This window comes from Petaurus breviceps, unplaced genomic scaffold, assembly GCF_028583685.1.
Source record: "Petaurus breviceps papuanus isolate PSGF00001 unplaced genomic scaffold, PetGlider_PUasm1.0 90339, whole genome shotgun sequence".
Lineage (NCBI taxonomy): Eukaryota > Metazoa > Chordata > Mammalia > Diprotodontia > Petauridae > Petaurus > Petaurus breviceps.
Genome location: NW_027187223.1, coordinates 22,945 through 38,394, shown reverse-complemented (window position 1 = coordinate 38,394; position 15,450 = coordinate 22,945). Strand labels below are relative to the sequence as shown.

The 15,450-nt window shown below is 41.2% G+C and overlaps 1 protein-coding gene across 1 annotated transcript in view; it reads right to left on the bottom strand.

The window, feature by feature from the left end:
* Nucleotides 1-830: 830 nt before the first annotated feature.
* The window catches only part of LOC138177210 (small ribosomal subunit protein eS7-like), a 36,077-nt gene continuing 21,457 nt past the window's right edge, over nucleotides 831-15,450 (bottom strand). Inside the window, exons 2-3 of the transcript XR_011172458.1 lie at nucleotides 13,781-13,827; nucleotides 831-1,193 (exon numbers count right to left, since the gene is read on the bottom strand). The gene's annotated coding sequence lies outside the window, so the exon portion shown is untranslated. The remainder of the gene's footprint in view (nucleotides 1,194-13,780; nucleotides 13,828-15,450) is intronic.

The following is a 15,450-nucleotide window of genomic DNA, read 5'->3' as shown; positions in this document are numbered from 1 at the left end:
TTATCTAAGATCATGATTCCTATCTCTCCTTATTTTATTCAGCTGACATGTAACAGTTTCTGCTCCAGTCCCCTACTTTAACTCTGTGGTTCTCTCTTTGTTTCAAGTATGTTCCTTATAAAACAAACAAAGAAACAACAACAACAAAAACATATTGCTGGATACTGATTTCTAACCCATTTTGCTACTCACTTCCATTTTATGAATGAGTTCATCCCATTCACACAGTTAGGATTACTCCCTATGCATTTTCCTCCATCATCTTTTCTTCTGTTTCTCCTTCTTTCTCTATTTTCTGCTCCCTACTCTAGTTTCTGTTTTGCATAGGATTGTATTCTTTTATCAGCCTACCCTTTTGTCACTACTTTTTTTTTCTCATTTCCCATTCTCTTACTTCTACCGATAAGAGATTTTTATGACAAATTGAATAAGTAAACAAAGATACAGATATAAACACAGATACAGTTATTTTCCCTTTTTGAACCAATTTAGCTGTGACTGAGGTTCAAGCATTGACCACTGACCCCTCCTCCCTCCCCATTTTCCACTGCAGGGTGAAAGCTCTTCCTCATACACTTATTTTATTGAGATAACTTCCCCCATTCTTTCTCTCCCTTATGCCTTCTCCCAGAGCATCCATATTTCCCCCTATCCATTTATTTTACATCATCCCAACCTAAGTGATTCACTCCCAAACCTTCTTTCTATGTAGAATCCTTCTACCTGCTGTAATAACGATAAACTTCTTAGAAGATAGGTGTATCATCTTCCCTTATAGAAAAGTATAGTTTAACCTTATTGAGTCACTTATGATTTCTCTTTCATATTTACCTTTTAATGCTTCTTTTGAGCCTTGTATTTGAAAGTTGTATTTTTTCTTCAGCTGTGTTCTTTTCATCAGGAATGCCTCTAAGGCATCTATTTCACATTCATTTTTTTTTCTCTTGATATTTCAGAAAGAGCAAGGCTATAGTAACTGGAATGTTCTCAGAAAGTATGTCTCCACCTATAAGTATTTCATCCACTGAGTATTCTGATGCTAGATGTGCTTCCCCAAAGAGTAAGCCTGTAGTAACTGGAATGTTCTCAGAAAGACTTTCTCCTGCCACAAGTATCTTTTCCTCTGTGTTCAGAGAGTAGATGTGCTTCTTTTCCTCTTTGTATTATATAGTTGTGTTGACTGCTTTTTCTTCCTAAAACAAAAAATATCATTTGTCACATGGCGTGGCTTTCAGGGAGGAGGAGAGGGAGAGGGGAGATACATGGAATACCATGATGTAAGATATAGAAAACATCAATAAAAAGTTTTTATATGAAGTCAAGGATATAAAGGGTATTCATAGAGAGCAGAAAAGGAGAAAGAAAGGGGTTTTGTATGTGCACCGTGATTCTTTCCACCTCTTCAGGCCTCAGGATCAGGGCTTTGCTAGAGACCTCCAGTGCTGACAGATAGAAGATTTTGGCTGCTCTGGCCATTTATTCATGCATCTGACAGCCATCTATCTATCTTCTGTCCATTCATGCTTTGGTACCATGTGCCTCTCTTCAGTCCATATGTCCTCTCCTGTGCGTGGCCACATAGGGCCTCTATATATCTGTGCCCAAGTGGTTCTTCCTCTCAATTCTGGCCAGGCCATCATGTGTCTGTCCCCAACACTTGCCTGATCTTCCTCCTGCTCTGGCTTCTCTGTCCCTGGCCACTGCGTATCCTTAAACAATCTCCTGGCCACCTCCCTTCACAGCTGCATGACTCCTTCTTGCCTCCTTCCCTCCCTCCCTTGTAGCCAGGTCTGTGGGCAAATTCACATTACTTCAAAATTGCTCTGCTTAGAGGTTTCCCAGTGGTCCACTTATACAAAGCAAGAACTCTCTGTAGTTGATAAAAACAATATCAACAAAAACCAGATGACATAAGTGGAAAGCAGTTTGGCAGGAATTTGGTAGGAGATCAACATCTCACACCAACTATCAAATTAAATTATAAGGGAATACATGAATTAAGTATGATCACTAAAATAATAAAGTGATAAGTGATGAAAATTACAAATGAGAGATATCTATAAAAGATGTAATTATAAACATTAATATTTACTCCAGCTTAGACCTGCAACTCAGTAAATTATTCATTCCTTAGGTATAGATTAAGCTCCTCCCATATCCTGGGCACACAGAGAGTCAGGTGGGCCAATTAAGTAATCAACAAGCATTTCTCAAGTGCCTCCTGCATAACAGGCACTGTGCTAGGTTCTGGAGATGCGCAGGCCCTAACCACGAGAAGCCCACATTCTCATGAGACAGAAAATACATCAAAGTCTATAGAGGATAAATACAAATAAAGGCAGAATACAAGGCAGTCTGGGAGCCAGGCCATGAGCAGTTGGAATCAAGAAAGGCTTCATGCAATAGGTGATGCTTGAACTATCTGGATGGAAGAGGGGGATTCTCTGAGGCCCAAGGACAGAGGGCCAGCTTCAGAGTCAGGAAGGCTCAGAGTGCAAGTCCTGCCTCAGATCCTTGCTACCAGCATGACCACAGTCAAGTCACCTAACCTCTTAGTGCCCCAGACCACTCTGTAAGATCACAGAGACATTCAGATGCATTGTAAATCTTCTTGACCAGGCAGAAAGATGAAAGAGTGCTTGACTTGGAAGACTTGGACTTGCCCAAGGTCACACAGCATGGAAGTGCCTGAGGAGGGATTTGAACTCAGATCTTCCTAACTCCAGGCCCAGTACACTAAGCACTGAACCACCTAGATCTCAGAGATCCCAGAAGATTGTTGCCAAGCCACCGTCCAGGAGGCTGCCTCAAGACCAGAGAAGGATAAGAAAACAGATCATTCTCCCTGCAAGGAAGTTCTACAATTCCCTTCCCAATTCACCACCCACCCTGAGGAAAAACTTTAGTTGTCCTACCTGATTTAGGAACTCCCCAAGTAGCTTTACGTACAGGGGGTGCAAGGGTCTTGGAGTGGGACCTGTCACCCCATGGAGAACGTAAACTACCTTTAATGTAAACAGTAAGAGAAGCTTCAGTTGTTTCATGGGAACCCTTGTACGTGACCACCAGTCATCCCTGGCTTTTGGCCTTCTTTGTTCTGTTTCTGCATAATACCTGGTCTGACCCAGTGGTGGTGCAGGGATCAAACACTCTCTCCTGTTGCCAACAGAGGGCTGGTCTCATGAGCAAATTCCCTTACACAATACAATTAGCCCAAGTAAACCATGCTGTACATGGCCTGCTTTTTTCTTTGGAATCAAAAACCTTCTTATTAGGATATACCATAACAAATGCCATCTGTTGGATGGTGTGTGCCCTAACAAGATTGTTTCTTGCAAAATGGAGACAGAAGAGCCTCATGGAAACCTCAGCATCGAGTTTAATTAACCCAGCCTGGCACCATACTGGTGGAGAGAGGTTAAGGGACTCTATCAGCAATGCCATATTCACAATGCCTATGGAAATTACAGATATGCTGATATAATTATCCATCAAAATATACATCATGCTTGCCATATGGGGGAATAAGCTAGAAAATTTATTAAAATACCAAAAGACTGAGTCCCAAAACCAGAAAGTGAAAGCCATCAGAGTAGATATGAGAGGCGGAGCCAAGATAGTGGAGTAGAAGCAAGACCTTCCCTCGGCTCTGGCTTCCACCCTCCCCAATCCATGTAAAAAGGGGACTCTAAACAAACTTTGGAGCTGCAGAACCCACATAATGACAGAGAAGCTAACCTCCCGCTGAGGACAGCCTGGCAGGCCAGCAAGAATCGGCCAGCGCGGCGCTCTGGGAGCCGAGCCCAGCACCACCCCGAAGCTTTAGCCCCAGGGCGGGCCTGACCAGCCACCTGCCAGAGGGACTCCAGATCAGCAGCAGCTGTGGCCATTTCCAGATTTATCAATACATAGATTCGAAGGACAAGGTGAGAGGCCAGTGCAGTCTGGACTTTGGGACCAGTAAGTGGGAGTGCGTGTCTTTTACCCCCGGGGTGAGAAACCGCTGAGACGCCAGCACAGCCTGCCAGCGCCACGTGGCGGCTTCAGCTCCTGGCCTGCAGAGTGTAGAGGGACCAAGCACCAGTCTGAGGGGTAATCGCTCTTGCTTTAACCTGCTTGGATCTGGTTTGGAGTCTAGGGTGGAGGTCCTGGGGTGTGGGTCCAGCTTGCCAGAGCGTGTGGAGACCTCAGAGAGGGCACCCATCTAATACCTCCGGTAGCTGAGAAAACCCCAGCGTTTGGGACGAAAGCTCCCCTGCCTGTTGGCAGAGTCCTACTGTGGCAAAAAAAGCCCAAAAGTCAAATAATTGAGTGGCAAAACGAGCAGGCAGAGGAAACAAAGCAGACAGAAGATTCCAACATTACACTCCTATTTTGGGGATAAGAAGGAGCAAGGCATGGAACAGGAGGAAAACAGTGAAGTCAGTACTCCTGTACCAAAAGCTTCAAAGGAAAATACAAGCTGGTTACAGGCCATAGAGGACCTTAAGAAGCAGATAAGAGAAGTGGAGGAAAAATTGGGAAGAAAAATGAGAACAATGCAAGAAAATTATGAAATGAGAGTCAACAGCCTGACTGAAGAAAATAATACCTTAAAAAACAGACTGACTCAAATGGCAAAGGAGGCTCAAAAAGGCAATGAGGAGAAGAATGACTTAAAAAGTCGAATTTGCCAGATGGAAAAAGAATCTCAAAAGCTCACTGAGGAGAATCATTGCTTCAGAATTAGATTGGAGCAAATGGAAGCTAATGACTTTATGAGAAATCAAGATGCTGTTAAACAGATCCAAACAAATGAAAGAATAGAAGGCAATGTGAAATATCTCATGGGAAAAACCACTGACCTGGAAAATAGATCCAGGAGAGATAATTTAAAAATTATTGGACTACCTGAAAGCCATGACCAAAGTAAGAACCTAGAAAGCATCCTCCAGGAAGTTCTCAAAGAAAACTGCCCTGATGTTTTAGAACGAGAGGGCAAAATAGAGGTTGAAAGAATCCACCGATCACCTCCTGAAAAAGATCCCAAAAAGAAAACTCCTAGGAATATTATAGTCAGGTTCCTAAATTCCCAGATTAAGGAGAGAATATTACAAGCAGCCAGGAAGAAAAAATTTGAATATTGTGGAAACACAATCAGGATAACCCAGGATCTGGCAGCTTCTACACTTAGGGATCGAAGGGCCTGGAATATGATATTCCGGAGGGCACAGGAGCTGGGATTAAAACCAAGAGTCACCTACCCAGCCAAACTGAGTATCATGTTTCAGGGGAAAATATGTTCATTCAGTGGAATAGAGGACTTTCAAGCATTCTTACTGAAAAAACCAGAGTTGAATAGAAAATTTGACATTTAGATACAAGAAGCAAGAGAAACATGAGAAGGTAAACAGGGAAAAGAAATCATAAGGAACCTATCAAAGTTGAACTATTTTTTTTTTAAGCACTTGGGGTTGGGTGACTTGCTCGGGGTTGCATGGACAGTTGTTGTTTCTGGGTGTGGTGCTGAGTGTCTGGGCCTGGATTTGATCTGGGTCGTCCCAGCACTGGAGCCGGTGCTCTTGCTCGCTGAGCCACCTGGCCAAAGTTGAACTATTAACATTCCTACATGGAAAAACAATAATTGTAACTTATGAAACTTTTCTCAGTAGTTGAAGGGATTAGAGATATATATGTCTTTATATGAGGGTATGCAGGCACATGAATACATATGTGAATGTGTGTATATACTTTTACAGATATACATAGATAGAGGGCACGGTACCAATTTAACAGGAAGGGATGATACTTAAAAGGTGAAATTAAGAGGTGAGAGGAATATAATGAGAGGAGATGGGGAGAGATAGAGTGGGGCAAACTATCTCATACAGAAGAGGCAAGGGGAAATGGTTACAATGGAGGGGAAGAATAGGAAGGCAAAAGGGAATAGGTCAACCTTATTCCTATTGAATCTGGCTTGAGGTGGGAGGGAAATACACACTAAATAGGGGATCTCACCCTCCAGGAGAATAGTGGGGAAGGGGATATGAGGGCGGATGATGGAAGGGAGGGCAGGTTGGGGGGGAGGGAAGTTGGAAGCACCCACTTTTGAAAAGGGACAAGATCAAAGTAGAGAATAGAACAAGTGGGAGGTGGGATAGGAGGGAGGGAAATACAGTCAGTCTTTTACAATACATCTACTACGTTATTGTTTTGCATTAGCCGCACATGTACAACCTATACTGAACTGCTTGTCTCCCCAGTGGGGATGGGTGGCAGGGGGGGAAGGGAATGAATCTGGATTTGAAAGTTTTAAAATCAAATATTCAAATATATACATATATATATATATATATATGTGTGTGTGTGTGTGTGTATAAAAAAAATAAAAAAGACAATTAAAAAAAAGAGTAGATATGAAATTGGCACAGGTAGATTAAGTAGAAAGCACCCACATTCTCAAACCTTTAATACAGAACAGGCTACCTCAGGCAAAGGTCCTCCTCTCCCCACTCACAGCAACCACCCAGCGTCCAGGAAGCGTGCTCCCAGCAGCTCCGGCCCCTGGCAGTCCTCAGCAGGAGTCCTTAGCAGAAATTCTGGCTGACTCAAAAAGGGCTTTGCGCTGCCGCTGCCTCTGCTGCTGCTGCGGCCGTCGCCGCCACCGCAGGAACTCTAGCTTGGCTTCCGCTTCCTCTTGCTCCGCCCCTTCCTGCTACGTCAGCAAGTACAATGGGGCATGGAAGATCTTTAAATCCCATAACCCTTACATTCGGCCCCAAGATCTTTCATGTCCCTTACTTGGCAAAAATACAGTAGGAATAACTGGTGTCAAATAACACACAATAAACACAGAAAACCATATTTTAGGGTGGGGCTTGAGCACAAGCTCCCCATCATTCCCCCCCACCCCGAACAAATGGGGCCCCAAAATCTTGTGGTAAGGGGTGAAGGTCTCTTCCTCCATGGCTACTTGCTGCTGAAATCGGATGTAGAGCTGTCCCTGTCCTAAGGGGTCCCATTTGAGAGGTCAGTTCTTAATATGCTTGATGCCAGGTCCAAGGGTGACACTTCACAGTTGCAGACAGGGGGTGACATCCAGCTTAAGCTATCAGGCATCTACAGATGGAGGGTACCAAGCCTGTGGAAACAAATCTAACAAACAAGGTGAACAAACAAAAAATCAAGAAGAAGCAAAGAGACAATAACCAGACTATTGTAGCCTCACTCACGGTAGAATAAATGATTTAAGGGTACAATTTTGTAATCATCTTCTCCAGAATAAACAATAGTTACAGTGTTATCCCTCCCATGTGCTATAATCTCTGCAGCCTTTGGAACATCATCTGGCTTCTGTTTTACCCATATTTTAGCTCCTGATTTTATTCTATCAGTATATCCAAATCCTTCAGTTCCTCTGACAGTTATTTTGGAAGGAGGGTCAGTTTTTACAAGTGGTATTGTTTTACAAGGAACGATAATCACTTGAACTATCCTATCATTTTTGTGAATCTGTATGGGCCTTTCACCTAAATTATGGAATGTTACAACAACTTCTCCTTGATAATTAGAATCTATTACTCCAGCCAATACATGTATTCCTTGAGCTGCTAATCCTGATTTGGGTAAAATCTGTCCAAAGTGATTTTTAGGGATTCTTATGCATATCCCAGTGGAGATTTTTCTTATTTCTTTTCTGTCCAACCAAAAGTCCTCTAAACAATGTAAATCATACCCCACCGAACCAGGTGGTCCTGGGTACAGTGCTGGGACATCTGGCCTCAAGGTCCAATACTCAATATTTGGGATCTTATGTGTTTGTTGTTTTCTAATTTGCAGATTGGGGGTCATCATTCTGGCTAGAGGTGTATTTCCTCCAAATGGTCTATTATTCAAATTACGCAAAGCCATGAACAAATTATCCTTCCAATGTTGATATGAATTATTGGAACTTAACTTCCTCAACTGTCCTTTCAGTAATCCATTCATTCTTTCAATTAACCCAGATGCTTCTGGATAATATGGAATATGATATATCCATTCTATATTGTTTAGTATACAATACTTCTTCATTTCATTGCCTTTGAAAAGTGACCCATTGTCACTTTGAATCTGCATTGGGGTTACATAATATAGACTTATGAGATCTAGAGTTTTACAAGTGTTTTTCTGGGTTGCACTCTTATAAGGACAAGCTACTAGTACACCTGAATAGGTGTCAACACAAGTACATATAAATCTGCATCCTTTATTGTGATAGTAATGGAATAGAAAGATTCTGCTGTATTGGCTTGGTTTTCAAATTGATTGTGTTAAAACCCAGAGCTTGTTAATCCCACCTGTGGGATGGACTTGTTGATGTGAAAAGAGAGTCCTGAACTGGGAGGAGCTGGTGACGTAGATTTTGGAGAGACAAGAGAGAGGCAGAAGAACTTTTTGGAGGCAGCACCTCGTGGAGGCAGAGAGAGACTGAGAGAATTGCTGAGGGCCACTTTGAATTGCCCTGGACTTTTGAGACCTGCCCCCTGAGCTGCCAAGGACTGAGGAGACATGGCTGTTTTGCTGGTACTTTGTCTGTCTGTTTTGATGTTGTTTTGCCAGATTTGTCCACTGGTGAAAGACAGTCCTTTTGTTGAAAAAGTCCTGGAACCTGGCTGTTGGCTAAGAGCTCCTGAGACTGTCCTGCAGACAGAGTGAATACTGTACACTGGTGAAGGACAGTGCTGTTGTTGCAGGGGTCTGGGAACCTTTCTGTTGGTTCAGAGCTACTGAGACTGTCCTGCAGACAGAGAGTGAATACTGTCCACTGGTGAAGGACAGTGCTGTTGTTGCAGGGGTCTGGAGACTGTCCTGCACACAGAGTGAATACTGTCCACTGGTGAAGGACAGTGCTGTTGTTGCAGGGGTCTGGGAACCTTTCTGTTGGTTCAGAAGCCCTGAAGACGGATTTTCTTGTTGTATGTTTACAGAAATCCTGGGAGAGGGTTTTGCTAATGTTTTCAGGGGTTCTAGGACTGTTCTACAGACAGAGGATGAATTAATGAAGGGACTGGCAATGTATCTTGTGGCCTTGCTAAGCCTTGTCTGCCCAGGAACTAAGATTGCTGAGAACTTGCCTCTTGTCAAGATGAAGAAAAGACCTCTATTTGGGTATTAAGTGCTGTGCTTAAACTTGATATAACTCTGGGGTAGATTCAATTGTGATCCAGGGGTGGGGAACTTTTGACCTTTTTGTGCTCTGTGATTGAACAAATGAAGGTACTTTACTTATGGCTGGAAACTAATCTCCATTTGAGAAGAGGGACTTTGTGGTGGACTAAATGAAGGTACAGCCTAGGGGTGGAGTAGTATTTAGAACAGGGACTTTGTAATTGATTGAATGATTGGAAGGTCCTGGGGTGGGGTAGTCCTTGGAGATTATTTAATCACACTTAGTAAATGCTGTATTTTGAATGACGTCATGTTTTGATCTTCTCTGTTCTTGGTTTGTCACTGAATAAAATGGAGAGCACCTATGCTGGTATTTTGAACCTTGGGAAGTTGCCTTTCCTTGGCATTACATTACATTTATCCAGTGGTAGTGGAACAATATAATCTATTTGCCAGATTTGGGCTGGGACTTTTCCTCTTGCTATCTCTCCAGTTACTACCCGAGGAACAGTTCGCTCCTTTTCCAATTGACATATATGACCATTCTTCTGCTATCTGTTTTAACAGTGAATGAGAGATACTAATACCTCGATCTTGTGCCCACTGGTGTGTGGCCTGGACCCCCAAATGGCCTGCTGTTTGGTGGACCCATTTTGCCAATACCGGATCATCAGTTGTTGTCAAAGTAGGGACAATATGTTCCGTAGCAATCTTTGCCAGTCGATCAGCATGAGCATTGTATTCACATTCTGGTGTGGTGGGGGCCACGTGAGCATCTACATGAAAAACTGACAAGTCAGTGACCAAAGACATGTTCCAGATATCTTCCCATAATTCTTTGCCCCAGACTTGTTTGCCATGAATTTCTCAATTTTCATTTTTCCACATGGGCATCCATGTAGCCAACCCATTAGCTACCGCCCATGTATCAGTGAATATATGACACTGTCCTCCTTGTTCTATTTTGATGGCTTGATATACTGCCATAAGTTCAGCATATTGGCTACTTGCACCTATCCCAGTACTTTCCAAAGTCCTTCTAGTACATGGGTTATAGGCCACTGCTTTCCAATGTCTTTTTTAGCCCAAATATTTTGCTGTCCCATCAGTAAACCATGCATGTCTCTTTTGTTCCTCAGTTAATACATCATATCCCTCATTCCATTTTACAGTGGACTGTACCAACTGTTGCTTTGGCTCAGGGGGTGTGTCATTCCTCTCAATTTCTATGTTTGCTACAGATTCATGTAGAGCAGAGAAGGTTATGAAGGAGAACATCAAAGTTGCTTTGATTTGCATTTTGCTAATCATTATTAATTTTCAGCCTTGTTTCATATGTTTATAGATAGCTTACATTTCTTCCTATGAAAACTACTTGTTTATATTCTTTGCCCATTTATTAGTTGGAAAATTCCTCTTATGTTTGTAAATAAGAATTGCTTCTCTATATACTTTAAATATCAGAGAAACTTTCGGCAAAGATTTTTTCCCATTTACCAGTTATTTTTCTAGTTTTAGTGGCATTCATTTTTTTCCCTTTTCACTCTTTTTCTTTACTTTTTACAAAAACATTGAACTTATTTTAGATGAATTTAATTTGAATGACCATTTTTACTTACTGGGATCCTCTCTATCTCTTTGTTCTTCAATGCTTCCTTTATATATAGACAAGGAAGGTAATTTCTCAATTCTGGAATTTGTTTATAAATCTGCCTTTCTGTATAAGTCATACATCATTTGGAGCTTATGTTGGTTTATGTTGTGAGATGTTGGTCTATACCTAATCTGTGCCATACTGATTTTTGTTGTTCTCAAAAGTTTTTGGCAAAAAGTAAATCCTCACTGCCAGTAGTTATGGTCTTTGGATATCTGGAACACTAAAAAACCAGGTCCTTTGGCTTCTTAGACTATGCCCAGATTGCCTCTCCTTTATCACAGACTCTAGGATTAAGGGATCATTTCCTCCCAGCATTCCTAGCATTTCCATTCTAGCAACCAGTCCCTTCCTATCACTGAGAATATGATCTAGGATAGTCATTCAGTGAATATACATTAGGCATTTTCTATGTGACAAGCACATTGCTAAGTAAGTGCTGAGAAGATAAAGAAAGACATGTTATGTGATATTTATACTCATGGTCTTTATCATGATCATGGGAGCTGTCAATATTGCATTGTCACTACAGACTTCTGGGTCACAGTTAAAGGGCAGAAGCTAGCACTTTCTGGCAAGAGGGAGCAGGGACCGTGAGAAGCAGTATCATTTGCAATAACAAAGGAACAGGTGCCTTGAGGGGCAGTATTACTTCTGGTCAAAAGGGAGCAGGGACCCTGTAGGGCTGTATCAATTGCAGTCCCGAGGGATTAGAGGTTTTTCCTGGGTAAAGACCAGAGCACAGGCCAGTAAATGAGTGACCAAACTTCTCACCAAATCAATTCACTTTGGAACCACCAAAAATTTTCAAACCCCCAGAACTAGCTTTGACAAACCAAAAACTGAAATAGTTCTAATTCAAAAAGATAAGTAAGGAAACTATATCTTGCTAAAAGGTATCATGCACAATGATATAATATCAGGACTCACCAAATATGTACCGAATGGTAGAGCATCCAACTTCTTAAAGAAAAAGTTAAATGATTTACAGAAGGAAATAGACAGTAAAACAATACTAAGGGGTGACCCCCACTTTCCTCCCCTAGAATTAGGCAGATCTATGCACAAAATAAATCAAAAAGATGGTAAGGAGAGAAAGAGAATATTAGACAAGTTAGATATGATAGAACTCTGAAGAAAACTGACTGGAAATAAAAAGAAATCAAACTTTTTCTCAATTATATGTGGCACCTTCACAAAAAATGATCAAATATTGGCTCACAGGGGGGGCCAGGTAGCACAGCGAGTAAGAGAACCGGCTCCAGTGTTGAGAAGACTTGGAGATTGAATCCTGGGCTCAGACACTTAGCACCCACCCAGAAACACCTGGCCATGTAACCTTGAGCAAGTTACTTAACCCCAATTGCTTAGGGGAGGCCAGGTGGCTCAGCGAGTAAGAGCACTGGCTCCAGTGTCAGGATGACCTAGATCAAATCCGGGCTCAGATACTCAGCATCACACCCAGAAATAACTGGCTGTGTAACCTTGAGCAAGTTACTTAACCCCGATTGCTTAAAAAAAATATTGGCTCATAAAAACCACATAATCAAATGGATAAAAAACACAAATATTAAATGCAGCTTTTACAGACCACAATGCAATATAAATTATCAAGATGTAGAAGTATAGATTAAAAATTAATTGGAAACTAAATAACTTAGTCCTAAAGAAAGAATGGGTCCAAGAACAAATCATAGAATCAAGCAATAATTTAATTAAAGAGAATTACAATGAGTCCACACACCAAAATTTGTGGGATGCAGCCAAAGCAGTATTTAGGGGAAAATTTCAATCTCTAAATGTTTACATCAATAAAACAGAGAAGGAGCATATCAAGGAATTGGGCATGAAACTTTAAAAAGTAGAAAAAGAACAAATGAAAAATATCCAATTAAATATCAAAATAGAAATAATTAAAACAAAGATGAGATTAAGAAAACTTTTAAAAAGTCAAACTAATAAGTAAAAGTAGGTGGTGGGTTTATCAAAATATTGATAAAAGAGATAAATGATTATTTAGTTTGACTAACAAAAAGAAAGACAAAAACCAAATGACCAGTCTCAAAAAGGATAGGGTGAATGTACAACCAATGAAATTAAAGCAATTCTTAGGAGTTATCTTTGCTCAGTCATATGCCAGTAAAACTGACAATCTACATGGAACAGAAGAATACTTGCAAAAATATAAACTGCCCATGTTAACAGAAGAGCAAATACAAGACTTAAATAATCCTACCTTAAAAGAAGACATTGAACAAGGCATAAAAGAGTTCCCTAGGAAACAATCCCCAGGACCAGATGGATTTGAAAGGCATTCTACCAAGCATTTAGAAAACATTTCATCACAATACTATAAAAACTATTTGAAACAATAGGTAAAGGAGAGTTTTGAATCCCTCTTATGTCACAATTGTGGTTTTCATACCTAGACAAGGCTGTGGGAATATACACACACTGATACATTTTTGGTAGAGCTGCAAAATGACACATTCATTTTGGAAAGTAATCAGGAATTAGGCAAAGAAATGAACAAAAATGTCCAAAGCCTTTAAAACAAGAACTCCATTATGCCCCAAGGAAGCCATCAATAAGAAAAAAGGCCCCATAGACTCCAAAATGTTTCTAACAACACTTTTTGTGACAGCTAGGAATAGGAAACAAAGTAGAGGTTCATCAACTGGGGAATGGTTAAACAAGGCATGGATCATGAACGTCATGGAATACGGCTACCATGATGCAAGCAGTAATGTGTGTGATGAGCACGGAGAAGTAGGGAAAGACCTTTGTTAACTGATGCAAAGTGAATTAAGCAGAGACAAGAAAAGAGTATATACACAGTAATTACAACAATTTAAATAGAAAGAATGACATACAAAATTAAAAGTACGTTGAACAAAATGTCAAAGATCAAGTGGACCTAAAAAGGTCCATGAGAAGACGACATCACCCGACCCAGTCCAGGAGGTGAGAGGTCCACAGCTATCACACATTGCACACCTTTTCCTGAATGCACTGATCCGTTGTGCTGGTTTTTCTTTTCTTCCCTAAAACAAAAATACAATTTGTTACATGACGTGGCTCTGAAGGATGAGGAGAGTGAGGGATATGGGATACACTGATGATGTAAGAAACAGAAAACAATACAATAATTTTTAACATGTCAAACATCTCAAGGGAAATGATGGGGTTGAAGGAGGAAAGAAATGGGTTTGGGGTTAGTAATTATCAGTAGCAGATGACAAAACATGCTACAGATCAGTGATTATTAAAACAATTGTTGTTTAGTCCTGTTTGACTTTTCCTGATCCCATTTGGGGTTTTCTTGGCAAAGATACTGGAGTAGTTGGCCATTTCCTTCTGCAGTTAATCTGACATGAGGAACTGAGGTGCACAGGGGTTAACTGACTTGCCAAGGATCACACAGCTGGTAAGTGTCTGAGGCCAGGTTTGAACTCGAGATGAGTCTTTCTGACTTCAGACCCCATAGAATAACTACCTGTCAAGAAAACAATTTGAACTTGTTAAGTATTGTAAGGTTGATCAGTAGAAAAGATTAGATATGCAATGTACAGAAGCAAATAAATAAAATAAAAGAGTGCCTAATAAATCCAAAGACAGAAGTTGCAGGGGAGTGGAGGCAGGGAGGAGACACTATTTGACTAAAAATCACAGACAGGATAAGGGAAAAGCAGTTTGCCAGAAATTTGATAGGTCATCAACACCTCTTCCTACCTCTCAAATTAAACTACAAATGGATATATGAATTAGGTGTAAAATGGGAATCAATAGCAAATTAGAAGAACAAGGAAGAAATTGCTTTTCACATGGATGGATGGGGAAGAAGGTATGACAGAACAAGCAACGGAGAGAATCAGAGAAAATAAAATGAATGATTTTGCGTAAAGTTGAAATGTTTTTGCACAAAACGATCAAATATAGTTAAAATGAGAAGTGTAAAAGTTAAGTGAGGAAAAATATCTCTGCAGTAAAGTTCTCTAAGGACTGGTGCATATGCAACATATAGAAGGAACTGATTCCAGTACTAAGCTCCATTCTCCAGTAGGTCAAAGGAATAGGAAGTTTTCAAAGGAAGAGTTCCAAGATATCAACAGCCCTAATGACAAAATGCTCCAAATCCCTCATAATGAGAGAAGTACACATTAAAACAACCCTTTTCTTTCAGTCAAACATAGAGATCAGCAGGTTCAGGGATAGGCCCCTCTTTCTGTTCCACAACAAAGTACCTGGAAACGTCCCTTTCACCAGGTTCTGGTTGAAGAAACTACAACAAAAAACAAATGCACTATTAAATTAAAGGGCACCAAACAAAAGAGATGCCCTGGAGAAGAGGAGAGGAAGGGTTTCTATACTGTCTCCTCTCTCCCAAGCCCCAAGGTCAAGGTCAAGACAAAAATGAGAGGAGGGGATGGAGAGACATGAACATGTGTACCTGAGGAGGGGAGGGAGGTAGTATCCCTAAAGGCTATTCCCTCCTGGCCTCCACAGCACCCCACCCAACCCCAGGACCCCTCCAAGCCCCAGACTTCCAGACAAAGGCCTAGGCAGACCTAGGTAGGAGCAGCCTTGGGGGAGCAGGCTCATACAGGTTCGCCCCTGAACACCACTCCCATACATCCACACATCAACATAGACACATACAGAAACAC